Here is a 12,238-nt window from a genome sequence, read left to right as displayed (position 1 = left end):
TGCATGGGCTTAGCTGGAAAGTGTACAAAGCAATTTAGAGGCTATTGCATAGTCTACTCGGAACCCTTTAAGCAAATGCATCATTTTGGGTGGAGAGAAACTAGCTTTTAAAAATGTACTTTGGAGTTAAGGGGTTTTGGCTCTTTTCATGGAATTGGATCCGTGTTCTAATCGCTGGGGGAGCTGTTTCGACACTTGGCCGAGATGACTCGGACTCGGATGAGTAACTTAACTTCGATCTATGTGCAAGGTGAGTTTGTCCTTAGTACACTGTATACGAGTTATTAATATGTCCTGCATAATAATTTGCTAATTTTAACATGAACAGTCAAGTAATTGAATGGTTTGTGTGCATTTTTATAGTCTATGAAGAAGAAGATTGAACCTACCACATCCTGAAAAAGGTATTATAAGAGCTTTCCACTTTATTCAAAGCGACACCGGATTCTTTGTATGCAAAAATATATATCTATTACCACACTACTTTTAAACAAAAATAGAAAACAAAACTTGAAAATTGACAGGTTGAGGATTTGAACCCAAAACATCTCTTAGACCAAACCATTGGGCCATTAAACACTAAATGTTATGAAAATAAAGGCTATGATATATATAAATTAATTTTTGTATTTTTTTTTTTTTGACTTGTACTGTACTTAAGTAACTTGGCTCGGGCAGGGTCGAGTATTTTGGCTGAGTCGATTTTCTAAATACTAACTGAAAATAATGTTTCATAAAATGGGGGTTCTGACCTGTGAATCGGTAGCAATGTTTCATAACATGGGGGTTCTGACCTGTGAATCGGTAGCAATGTTTCATAAAATGGGGGTTATGACCTGTGAATCGGTAGGACGGTTTCACTTCGTTGTATATATTGGGAACTATGAGTTTTTGCTAGGAACGGGCTGGTTTGTTTTCCGTCGGAGGACTAGCCAATCTAGCTTTACATTTTATTTTTTTATTAAGTTCCTTAATTTTATTTTGCTTTAAAGTTTTTAGTTGTTCTATTAAGGAATTATCTCAACCGGATAGCCGATCCCGATCGACGATTCTCCGGCTCGGTCTCTTGTATGGCCGGTTCACCGCGCTAATCCGTAGTTTAAAACATTGGCTGAAATTATTAAAAAAAGGGTTTTGGGTAAGGCCACATGTTTATAAACTTTGGTATGGTCGTGCATCCTAAACCGATCGGGATAACCAATCTAGTGTAAGAAAATGTTAGAATGGCTTGCACGTCCATTCCTACTTTTGGCCCCGGGATTTGAAGTTAAAAAATAGTGTATATTTGGTAGATACATGAACATTACATATGGCGAAACAAGATGGACCGAATATGGCCCTTAGGGACATTTGGTTAGCATGACGTCTACCCTAATGTACATATCTAGAGTTGTATCCCTTTCTAGTCCCAAGTTAATATTCAAAAAAGAAAAAAGATGGACCACTTTTTTTTAAAGAAAATTCATCAAAATACACCTATAAGATTCACTATTGAAATAATGTCAAAATGCCAATAAAACTACCCATGATTTTGGCGTGGAAAAATAAAAAAAAAGGTAAAATGTTAAATAGTTAAATACGAGATACAATTTTGATCAAATTCCCCTCTTCATCATCAAGAAGATGATCGATTTGCTGGTTTTTTACTCTAGAACTATATTTGTCAAAATGCAGATTTAGGATTAACTGTTCAACATTTACTCATATATTTTGGATTAATTTCAAAATGTTAATAAAAATGCACATGATTTTGACTTGGAATAGTAGAGGTTAAATATTATACTTGATATATGAGGTATATCTCAATAAATTTCCCGCTTCCCTCATCGAGGTGAATATGATCAATTTGCTAGTTTTTTACTAGATTTCCAAGCTTTACAAATACTATTCAAATAGTAAATCCTCTGCTTGCTCTTTCTATCTCTCACAGATAAAAAATAATCTTTAAAGGAAAGTTGTTCTATGCATCGGAGGATGCCTTTCTTAATTTGCATCCTCGGAGGTATGAAGCACCCATCTTAAAGATGGATGCAAATCGATGGTCCATCTAAAAACAATTGAATCTAATGGGTTAAATGTTTTCTTCATAAAACTATCATCTTTAATTTTTAAAATTTATATGTTTTTTTTTTTATATTATGTTCTCCATGTTAGAGATTATATATCCTTAAAAATTGAATTAAATAATCCATCTCAAAAATAGACTTTTAAGAGGGGACTCATTTCTACATGGACTCATAGAAACCATCTCTCTCTTCAAATATTAAATTGTTGGTAGTATAAGGCCAATGGGCTAGAAATGCAATCTTTTAAAAAAATTCTATTGTATTAAAACTCAAGAGTTTAAATGCATGAATATCTCAATACAAAACCATAATACATATATTCCAGCCTCTAAACATGGTTTATACACATTGGAATAATAAAAATTCAACCTAATATGTCTCTTACAAATCCCGTATTAAAAAATACAATTAAACTCAATACAATATCCAAATACTCACAATGTACAAATCTACAACATATTACATGACATGAACTCGCAATTCTTCATTATATCAAAATTACATGATAATTTCATCTTTATTCTTTATCCTCATAATATATCACAATGTCTCATACACATCATACACTTGATTATAATAATCCAATGAGACTTTAACTCACATAAATAATAAAGCATAGCATTAAAGCTCATACTGCAAGATTAAATAACAATATCAATATTCACATAACATACTCAATTTAATCAATCATGAATAACTTAACAACTGTAAATACATCACATTAACATGCAAACATATATAAGGGAGGCCATGGTTAGAACCCCTTATGCCCGGGCCACGAAGGAGCTTTTTGAGGACTTAATTTTGTCCCATTGTCTAATGCACGGGTGATAATAATAACTTAAGGAGATTCATATAATGGGAAGCAAATGATCATTTTTATTTCACTTGATAGAGATCAAATCATGAGAGAGATATGTATCAAAATAACCCATCAAAGTTTTAGAGAGATACTACACAAAATAAGTTATGATGAAACTGCACCATGTGGTCCATAAGGGACTACACAAACTTTTCAACATTCAAAAGGAAATTCAAGGGAAAATCAATGGTGTCTCCTAGTCCAAATCGGTTGCTTTTTGGTATGCAGCATCCCAACAGCTCAAAAATTACCCTTGACTGGAGTGTGCCAATTTGAGCAGATTTGGTTTGGGTGACAGCACTGGTGTCACACAGCTCTTACTACCTCGAAATGGCAGTTTCTGCATGCCAACTCCTCCTAAATCATTTTAGTCAGGTTCATTGAACCTCGACCATTTTAGTTTGGGCAACATTGGTAATGTCACCCAAGCCTTTATGGTTTATTACCCATTCCAGACGATTTTAGCTTATAAAAAGATTATTTCAAGGGCTAGACCTTATTAGCTTGTGTGCTCAAAGAAAACTTTGAGATTGTGAGAACTGAGAAAAACCTAGATCTAGGAAAACCGTACCTTAAAGCCATATGTAGTCATTAAATTAAAAAATCCATCCAACCAAGCCAAGACCTGATCAAAACGTGATGAGAGACAAATAGAACACATGATATAAACTTAGCCGGTCCTGATATGCTTTGTGCTATAAAAATGTTGGAATTGATGATTCAAAATTATATTCCCTAGTTTTATTCAACAAAATCAGCTCATTGGACTTTTTGAATTAACTAAGCAAGTAGGTTATTTTTTAAATTAAAAAACAGTTTCATATATTTCATAATTTATATTTAAATCCCACTTTTTGGAAGTATATAGTGTATTTCAATTTGGTACCAACTCTCATCATCACACAACCTTAAAAATATTTAAGAAATAATTTTAAATAGAATAAAATAACTAAATTACCTTAATTATTGTAGATGTATTTTGGTTTTTTATGATTTTTGAATTATTTTTTGATACTTTTTGTTTGTACAAGATGATGAAAGGTATAAACAAACTAAATTTGACCTTAATCTGATTTATAAAAAAGAGAAAAAATTAAAATACGCTTTGTGCTCTAAAAATGTAGGAATTGATGATCAAATAAGAAATATTTGGGATAATATTTAAATTTTGAAATCAAACAGGAATTTTGGGTAAATTATATTTGGGATAATATTTAAATTTTGAAATCAAACAGGAATTTTGGGTAAATTTTCGGTTGTCAAGACCATAATAGCATATTTGAGTTTTTAAAATAGATGTATAGGAAAATAGGGAAATTAACAGTACTTTCAAATAATGTTTTCAAACTCGGCTCGGGCATTGGAATCTGAACCAGCCGGAGTAGCGTATATCGACCGAATCCTATTGGCCTCGACCGAGTCCCATACAAAAACAAAAATAAAGAATATAAAACTTATTGAAAATAGCTATAAATCACCCAAAATTAAAACAAGCTATAGAAATCATATTAAATCTATAAAGGTTCAAAAAACTATATAAAATATGGAATATTGGAAAATTTGATTCATACCTTGAAAATACTTTAGAAAAATCAAGTAAGAAAAATAAAAAAATTGGAGCATGTAAAAGACCCAAAATCATCATAAAAATGATATATCATCATCATCCTTCAAGCCTTACCCAACTATTTCGAGTCGACTATACGAATTATGTTTCACCATTCCGCTCTATCAAGGATCTTACTCTTTGTTTGACTGCAAGTCACCATATTCTTTTAGAGCCATTATGCTCTTCTCACTACTTCCATCTATATCATTTTCAGCCTTCTCTTTGCTTTTTTAGAACTTTCTCTTGGAATCAAATCCCATCTCCTAACCAATAATATTTTATATAAATCATATAAAATGCATTTCTAAACACATATATTTTAGTTTTTTACAAAAAATTATGACTTTTTAATAGAGTGTGGTTTGTATAAGGTTGAGGTCCTAAATAATCAAAGTAAGGTGCGCCTTCGTATAATACTGAAATATGTTGTTTCAGTATCATAAATCTTTATGATAGTTTGAAAATTTATTTTCATCTTTAATTACAAAATGTAAATATTAAAATATAGTGTGAATCATGCATATCTATGAATACTTGAAAATCTTGAAAATTGAAGGTATAAATAATACGTAACAAAATGCATTATTTCTAAGACTTGAAATCTATTTTTTCTTATGCTCATATATCTTCAAGTGAATTTTTTAGGTGCACCTTAATTTGATTGTTTAGGGCCTCTCCCTTATATAAACTTTTCCCTTTTAATAATTTTTAATGGGGCCTCCGCCACAGGCCGAGGCCAAAGTTACAGTTCCGAGTGGACGTGATTGAGTCCTTGAACACTGATATTTCATAATGGTAATGATTGAAAAAACAAATTAACCCCTAAAACAAAAATTGTAGCAAAAGATGGAGTAAATCTAGTGAAAAAGGAAAATAACATATAGTGAGAAATCTTGGAAAATGTTGTAAAAGTAACCACTTAATTTCCTAGAAGAGGTTGTGTTGACATTATAGAAACCATATATTGATTTCCTATCTTGTATATTATAATATATTAAGTTCTTTATATTGAGTTTTTTATTTTGTAGGATTACTATTGTAGTATAATGTATTTCTTAAAAGACAAGAATTGTAACTGTATAAATATCTGATAAACCAGAATAATCGTTATGAATGAGATACTAATTTATCTTATGTGGATGTAGGCCTCATTGTCGAACCAAGTATATATCTTATTGATATTTATCTATGTTGTTACTATTTTTCTTGTTGCAATCTCTCGTTCTCAAACGTTGCCACGATTTCGGAAGGTCTTGTTTCGCTTTGTAGATTGCGATTTGTTTTTCTATATTGGGATGTTTCTCATATAGCAACAAAATTAAGGAACTTGCGTAGAGGACCGAAGCCTTGCAAAGACGAAAAATCTATTGCAAACGTGTGGTGTAACAACCATCTTTTGAAACATAATTGACGTGCAAAAGGCTTTATGGGTATTTTTCTTGTGGGGCAACTATATGCACATCGACGCTTTTTAGAAAGAGAAAGAGAGAAAAATTAATTCAAATTTGGATCTTCGATCATTTTTATTGAGTCATATTCTATTTTTTAATTGCCCTTATAGATCATGTCAATCTTACGGTTCTTGTTATCTGTTTATAATGACATACTCGAAAAATTACTCCAGCATGAAACTTATTATTGATCTTTTGAATGGACTTAATTATCTTGTTTGGTCAAAAGCTGTTTCTCGTTCTCTCTTTGGAAAATCTAAACTTGGACACAATAGTAGGAATGAAATCTTGATTTCAAAAACCTCTAAAGAAAATGTTAAGAAATTTTCCCTGGTTGTTAATAATGAGAAATATAAAACAAAAATGCCTCAAAATAGTAGTAATAAGTATCAACAATCAAGTAACAATAATGGTTCTTCCACCACACATGATTCTTCTTCTTTATTCCCGAACACATATAACCCATATACTATCATGTCTTCTTATGACATTTTTCTTTGGATAATAGACTCAGTGGCCACAGATCATATGACTGATAACTTGCAATATCTATCTAACCTAAAAAATAATAAAAATATGAATCATGTTTCTATTGCTAATGGTTCATTGATTAATGTACATGGTATTGGTAAAACCAATTTCTTTTCCAAGTCACAAAACTCTGAAGTTCTTTTCATGTCATTATTTTTCTCTTACTTGATATCTATTAGTAAAATTAGTAAGAGCATAAATTGCAATGCTATTTTTTCTCCCAACTCTGTGACTTTCCAAGACCATGCCACGGGTGTTTGAGTTTTTTGTTGGGTGAAATGGGCGCATAAAATAATACGATTTCAAAATTAAAAGCTCGAACTCTTCTTATTTTTGGATACGCAGGAGCACTATCTCAAAACAATATTTGCCCCCTTTCAAAAAGTATTTGATGTGCATAAGAAGGATAATTCGTCCTCGAGATATAAGAAAATAGATAGGTCTTTTACAATGTTCCTAAGGTCTATGTACCCGAGCTTGGAATCTACACAATAGATACCAGAGTCTTGATGTATTAGAGAGAGAGAAAAAGACAAAATCAAGTAGAGAGAGAGAGTTAGGCCACTGGTTTGCTTGCTGAAAATATAGATTATGGTCTATTTAGAGAGGCTAAAAAATTGTTAGATTATGGTCTATTAAGAGAGGCTAAAAAATTGTCTTAACTGTGGAACTTGTATGGGTAGGAGGACCCTTTTTATAAAGCACCAAGGGGCTGTCCATTTAGTGTTGTGGTGGTTACATGCACCACACAACAGCTACAAGTTATGTGCACTCCAATAGCTACAAGTTACATACGCATGAAGGGTTACATACACCCTAATAGCTACAAGTTACATGTACTTGAAGGGTTACATACACTTGAAGGGTTATATACACCCCAACAGCTACAAGTTACATAGACTTGATAGCTGCTGTTACAAGCCTCCTTCTCATCACCAGCTAGATGACTGTTGGATGTCCCACACAAGCCTCCTTCTCATCACCAGCTAGATGACTGTTGGATGTCCCACACGCATCAACGGCTAGATGACCGTTGGATCCCCCTACGAGCCAAGCTCACAAAAAGATAATGAGCTACGAGCCCGACTCGCACACGTGCTCGGGCGAGGGGCACCATCAAGCGTCCTTGCACCTTGCACACGCATACGCACCTGCGTGTCGCACGCTTCGTGTGCTCCGCACATGCACCTTCTCTCTCGTTTATACTTAGAGTATATTCCATGGGAATACATGCTCTTAAATAAAGATCAATAAACTCACTCCTTTTCAATGTGGGACTCAAACCCACATCTTCCTCTCTTTATATGTCAAAATAATCAATGCTTTCTTTTTGTCTAAAACCTTGAACAACTAATCTTGCTTTATATTTATTAATAGAACCATCAGAATTCATTTTTCTTTTAAAAATTTATTTACAAATAATGGCTTTAGAACTAGGTGGAAGATCTACTAATTTATAAGTTTTATTAGCTATAATTGAATTCATTTCATTAGTAATAACTTCTCTTCAAAAAATTGCATCTTGAGATGGCAACGCTTCATTTAGAGAAGTAGGATCTTCCTCCACATTTGAGACCATAGGTAATGAGTTCAAAATTTTATTTTGATTAACCTCAAGATAAATATAAAAGTTAGGTCCAAAGTTATTAGATGGATTGCCTCTAATTTTCTTACTTCTTCTTGATTCTATTATTTCATCATCATTATTTTCTATATGTTATTCATCAATATTATGATCATTTTCATAAATATTTTCATTTTGCATGCTACTTGATTCATTCAATTCACTTTTATAAATGATATTTTAAAAAAATTCAGCATCTCAAGATTCCAATATTGTATTAGAAATTAGATCCAAAAATCTATAAGCTTTACTATTTTGAGAATATCCCACAAAAGCACATTTAGATGTTATAGGGCCCAATTTACTTACGGAAGTCTAACTTATGCAAGACAACCCCATGCTTTGAAAAAAATCTAAGACAACTTTTTTATCAAACCAAAGCTCATAAGGGGTCTTATCACACTTTTTATATGAATTTATATTCAAAATAAAGCATGCAGATAATAAAGCTTCACCTCACAAATTTAATGGTAAAGAAGAAGAAATAAGCATTTTATATTTACCATTTCAACTAAAGTTGTATTTTTTTTTTCCGCTAGTCCATTTTGTTGAGGGGTATATGCAGAAGTCACTTAATGAATAATGCCATTATTTTCATAAAAATCATTAAAATCGTGTCATAAATATTCTCTTCCTCTATCGCTTCTAATAATTTTGATTTTTTTACTAAGTTGATTTTCAACTTCCGCTTTGAAAACTTTAAATTTTTCAAAAGCCTCATCTTTATATTTAAGCAAATAAACATAAAGAAATCTAGAAAAATCATCAATAAAAGTAATAAAATATCTTTTACTACTTCTAGTTATAACATTATTTAAATCATATACATCACTATGTATAATTCCTAGCAATTCATTATTTCTTTCAATTGAAGGAAATGGTTTTCTAATCATTCTAGCTTGTACACATACTTCACATTTTTCTTTAGTTAATCCATCACCATTATCAATTAATCCTAATTTAACTAAAGATTTAATAAAAGCATAAATACGACGTCCTAATCTACCATGTCATACATTAGATAAGGTTGCAATATAAGCAAAAAACATTCAATTCATTAACAATATCAAATTTGAGCATCCCATCACATGAGTACCCCTTGCCAACAAATATATTATTTTTAATCAAGATGAGTTTGTCAGATCCAATGATCATTTTAAAGCCCTTCTTATTCAAAATGCATCCTGAAACAAGGTTTCTTCTCATATCCAGTACATAATACATATTTTCTAATGTGAGCACCTTGCATGGACTAAATTTTAGTTCCACCGTACGTACTTGAACTGAATTACTGTACCCATTGGTTCAAAAGTCTTAAATATGTCTCGATTATTAGGTATATGGATGATAGCGTCGGTATCGATCCACCATCTATTGTCTTTGTCGATCATATTTACTTCAATGACCATCGCTAGAAATTTTTCTTTAGTGGTCAAATTCACTTGGTCTCTATGCGTTTTTAGCCCTTTCCGGTGTCGGCATTCTCTTGAATGGTGTCCTGGTTTTCCACATATGTAACAAGTGGCTTTCTTTTTATTTTTGTTAGCAATAAACTTTTGGTCCTTGTAATTTTCATTATGGACTTTAGAAAAGACTTCTTGTCATATGAAACACTTGATTTTTGCTCAACAAGGTTTGCCTTAGAGTGAAAATTAATTGATTCATCTTTCTTTTCCCTAAGTCTATCATCTTCTTCAATTCGAAGAGATATTTAAAGTTGAACCAAATCAAGATCAACTTTCATGGGTTTCATCTTCTTTTGGTACTTTCTCCAAGATGTGGGTAACTTATGAATCATGGAGCCCACTAGAAAATATTCATCCAAAGAAATTCCACAATTTTTAAGTTTATTGACTACAAGCTGCAACTCATATACTTGAGAGAGAATATGTTTGTTTTTAATCAACTTAAAATCTAAAAAGTTAGAGGTCAGAAATCTTTTGTTTCCAAACTCTTCCGTGAGGTACTTGATTTCAAGTAGTTTCCATAGTTTTCTTGCAATGCCAATGGAGGCATACATGTCATAGATCAGGTCCATCAAGGCATTTAAGATATGACCCTTGCATATATAGTTATCCCCCATCCATCTCTTGTATGATTAAGTTTGCTCGTCCAAGGAGTCATATGATGGTAGCAACGGTGCAGGCAATAACTTGGTGATTGTAAGCCACTTTGAGACTGGTAAGCAAAAAGAGAAACTTTTGCTGCTGTCTTAAAATTCAGCTTGTTGAAGCATTCAAGTCAAGTAAAATTGTGATTCATGACCTTCAAAGAAGTCATGGTAGTCTCTTTTCTTTCACCCATAATTATCATCTTGAATTATTGGAGTTTGTTGGGTGAAATGGGAGAAGAAAATAATACAATTTCAAAAATAAAAGTTCGAACTCTTCTTGTTTCTGGGCATGCAAGAGCACCATCTTAAGACGATATTTGTCCCCCTTCGATATAAAATTTGATGTGCATAAGAAAGGAAATTCATCCTTAGGATATAGGAAAACAAAGAGGTTGTTTACAATGTTTCTAAGCTCTGGAACTCGTATGGCTAGGAAGGCCCTTCTTATAGAGCACCAAAAGGTTGTACATTTAGTGTTGTGGTGGTTACATGCACCAATTAACAACAACAAGTTACATGCACCCCAATAGCTACAAGTTACATACACTTGAAGGGTTACATGCACCCCAACAGCTACAAGTTACCTACACTTGATGACTGCTGTTACAAGCCTCCATCTCATCAATGGCTAGATGACTGTTGGATGTCTCACACGCATCAACGGCTAGATGATTATTGAATCCCCTACGAGCCAAACTCACAAAAAAATAACGACTCACGAGCCCGACCTGCACACGTGCTCGGGCGACGGGTGCCCATGCCTTCACCCTCGCACATGCACACACGTTCGCCCATGCACTCATACATGTGTCTGCGCTTCGTACGCTTTGCGTGCTATGTACATGTGCCTTCTCTCTCATTTGTACTTAAAGTATAATTCATGGGAATACGTGCTCTTAAATACAACTCAATGAACTCTCTCACCTTCAATGTAGGACTTAAACCCATATTTTCATCTCTCTACAAAGGCATTTTAGGAAAAAACAATAAAACCAAAGTGTTGTTTTGAAATACACTTAGGGATTTTTCAAAAAGAAAGTATTAACAATGGGGCGAAAGATTGGTGAAGGAAGACTGTCTCATGAACTATATTTATTTAATCAAGAGAATAAGGGTTTGGTTGCCAGTCAAGATAATTCTGACATTAACAAATTATGGCATTGGAGACTTGGACACCCTTCTGATAAAGTTTTGAAATTCTTAATGCCCTATCTTATCTTCCTTTAAACTCACATTTTTGTGAAGTTTGCAAATTGTCAAAACAGGCAAGACTTCACTTTCAGTCTTCTATGCATGTTTCAAAGGAACCATTTTATTTGATACATTCTTATGTGTGGGGACCAACCCCAGTGGATTTTTATGCTGGTTCTAAATAGTTTGTTCCTTTTATTGATGATTGCTCTCGTGTTACTTGGGTATATTTATTGAAATAAAAAACAGAAGTTTTTATTGTGTTCAAAGAGTTTCCAAACTGATTTCCACTCCATATAATGACAAGACTAGAATTTTGTGAACGGATAATGACACAGAGTATGTGAATAAAGTTTTTTCTGAGCATTTATTGAATTTTGGTATTATACACTAAACATCGTGTGTTGGAACAGCTCAGCAGAATGGAATTGCTGAAAGGAAAAATCGACCCTTTTTGGAAGCTATAAGGTCTTTGATACTTCAGATGAATGTTTCAAGAATTTATTGACCTAAAGCTGTTTTAATTGCTTACTATTTAATTAACAGACTTGCAAGTAAAAATTTAAGGATAAATCTCCCCTTGAAAGTTTGATAAATAGAAAAATTGATTTGTCCCATTTGCAAGTATTTGGATGCATGTCTTATGTTCATATGGTTGGAAACAACCGGAATAAACTTGATAAATTTTTCAGTAGATGTATTCTTCTTGGATCCTCCTCTACTCAAAAGGGATATCAATGTTATGATATTACAACTAGAAAAATACGTATTTCTAGATATGTTCAATTTGT

General features: G+C 32.7%; 1 long non-coding RNA gene across 1 annotated transcript; it reads left to right on the top strand.

Moving 5' to 3' along the window:
• Nucleotides 1-155: 155 nt before the first annotated feature.
• LOC148782662 (uncharacterized) lies at nucleotides 156-11,914 on the top strand. The gene is made up of 3 exons (XR_016052634.1): nucleotides 156-250; nucleotides 364-404; nucleotides 11,861-11,914. It is a non-coding gene; the product is annotated as an uncharacterized LOC148782662 (long non-coding RNA).
• The last annotated feature ends 324 nt before the right edge of the window (nucleotides 11,915-12,238 follow it).

This window comes from Amborella trichopoda, chromosome 3, assembly GCF_054954075.1.
Source record: "Amborella trichopoda isolate Santa Cruz 75 chromosome 3, AtrichopodaSantaCruz75HAP2 v2.0, whole genome shotgun sequence".
NCBI lineage: Eukaryota > Viridiplantae > Streptophyta > Magnoliopsida > Amborellales > Amborellaceae > Amborella > Amborella trichopoda.
The sequence above is the reverse complement of the archived record's forward strand: the minus strand, read 5'-3'. Positions and strand labels throughout refer to the sequence as shown.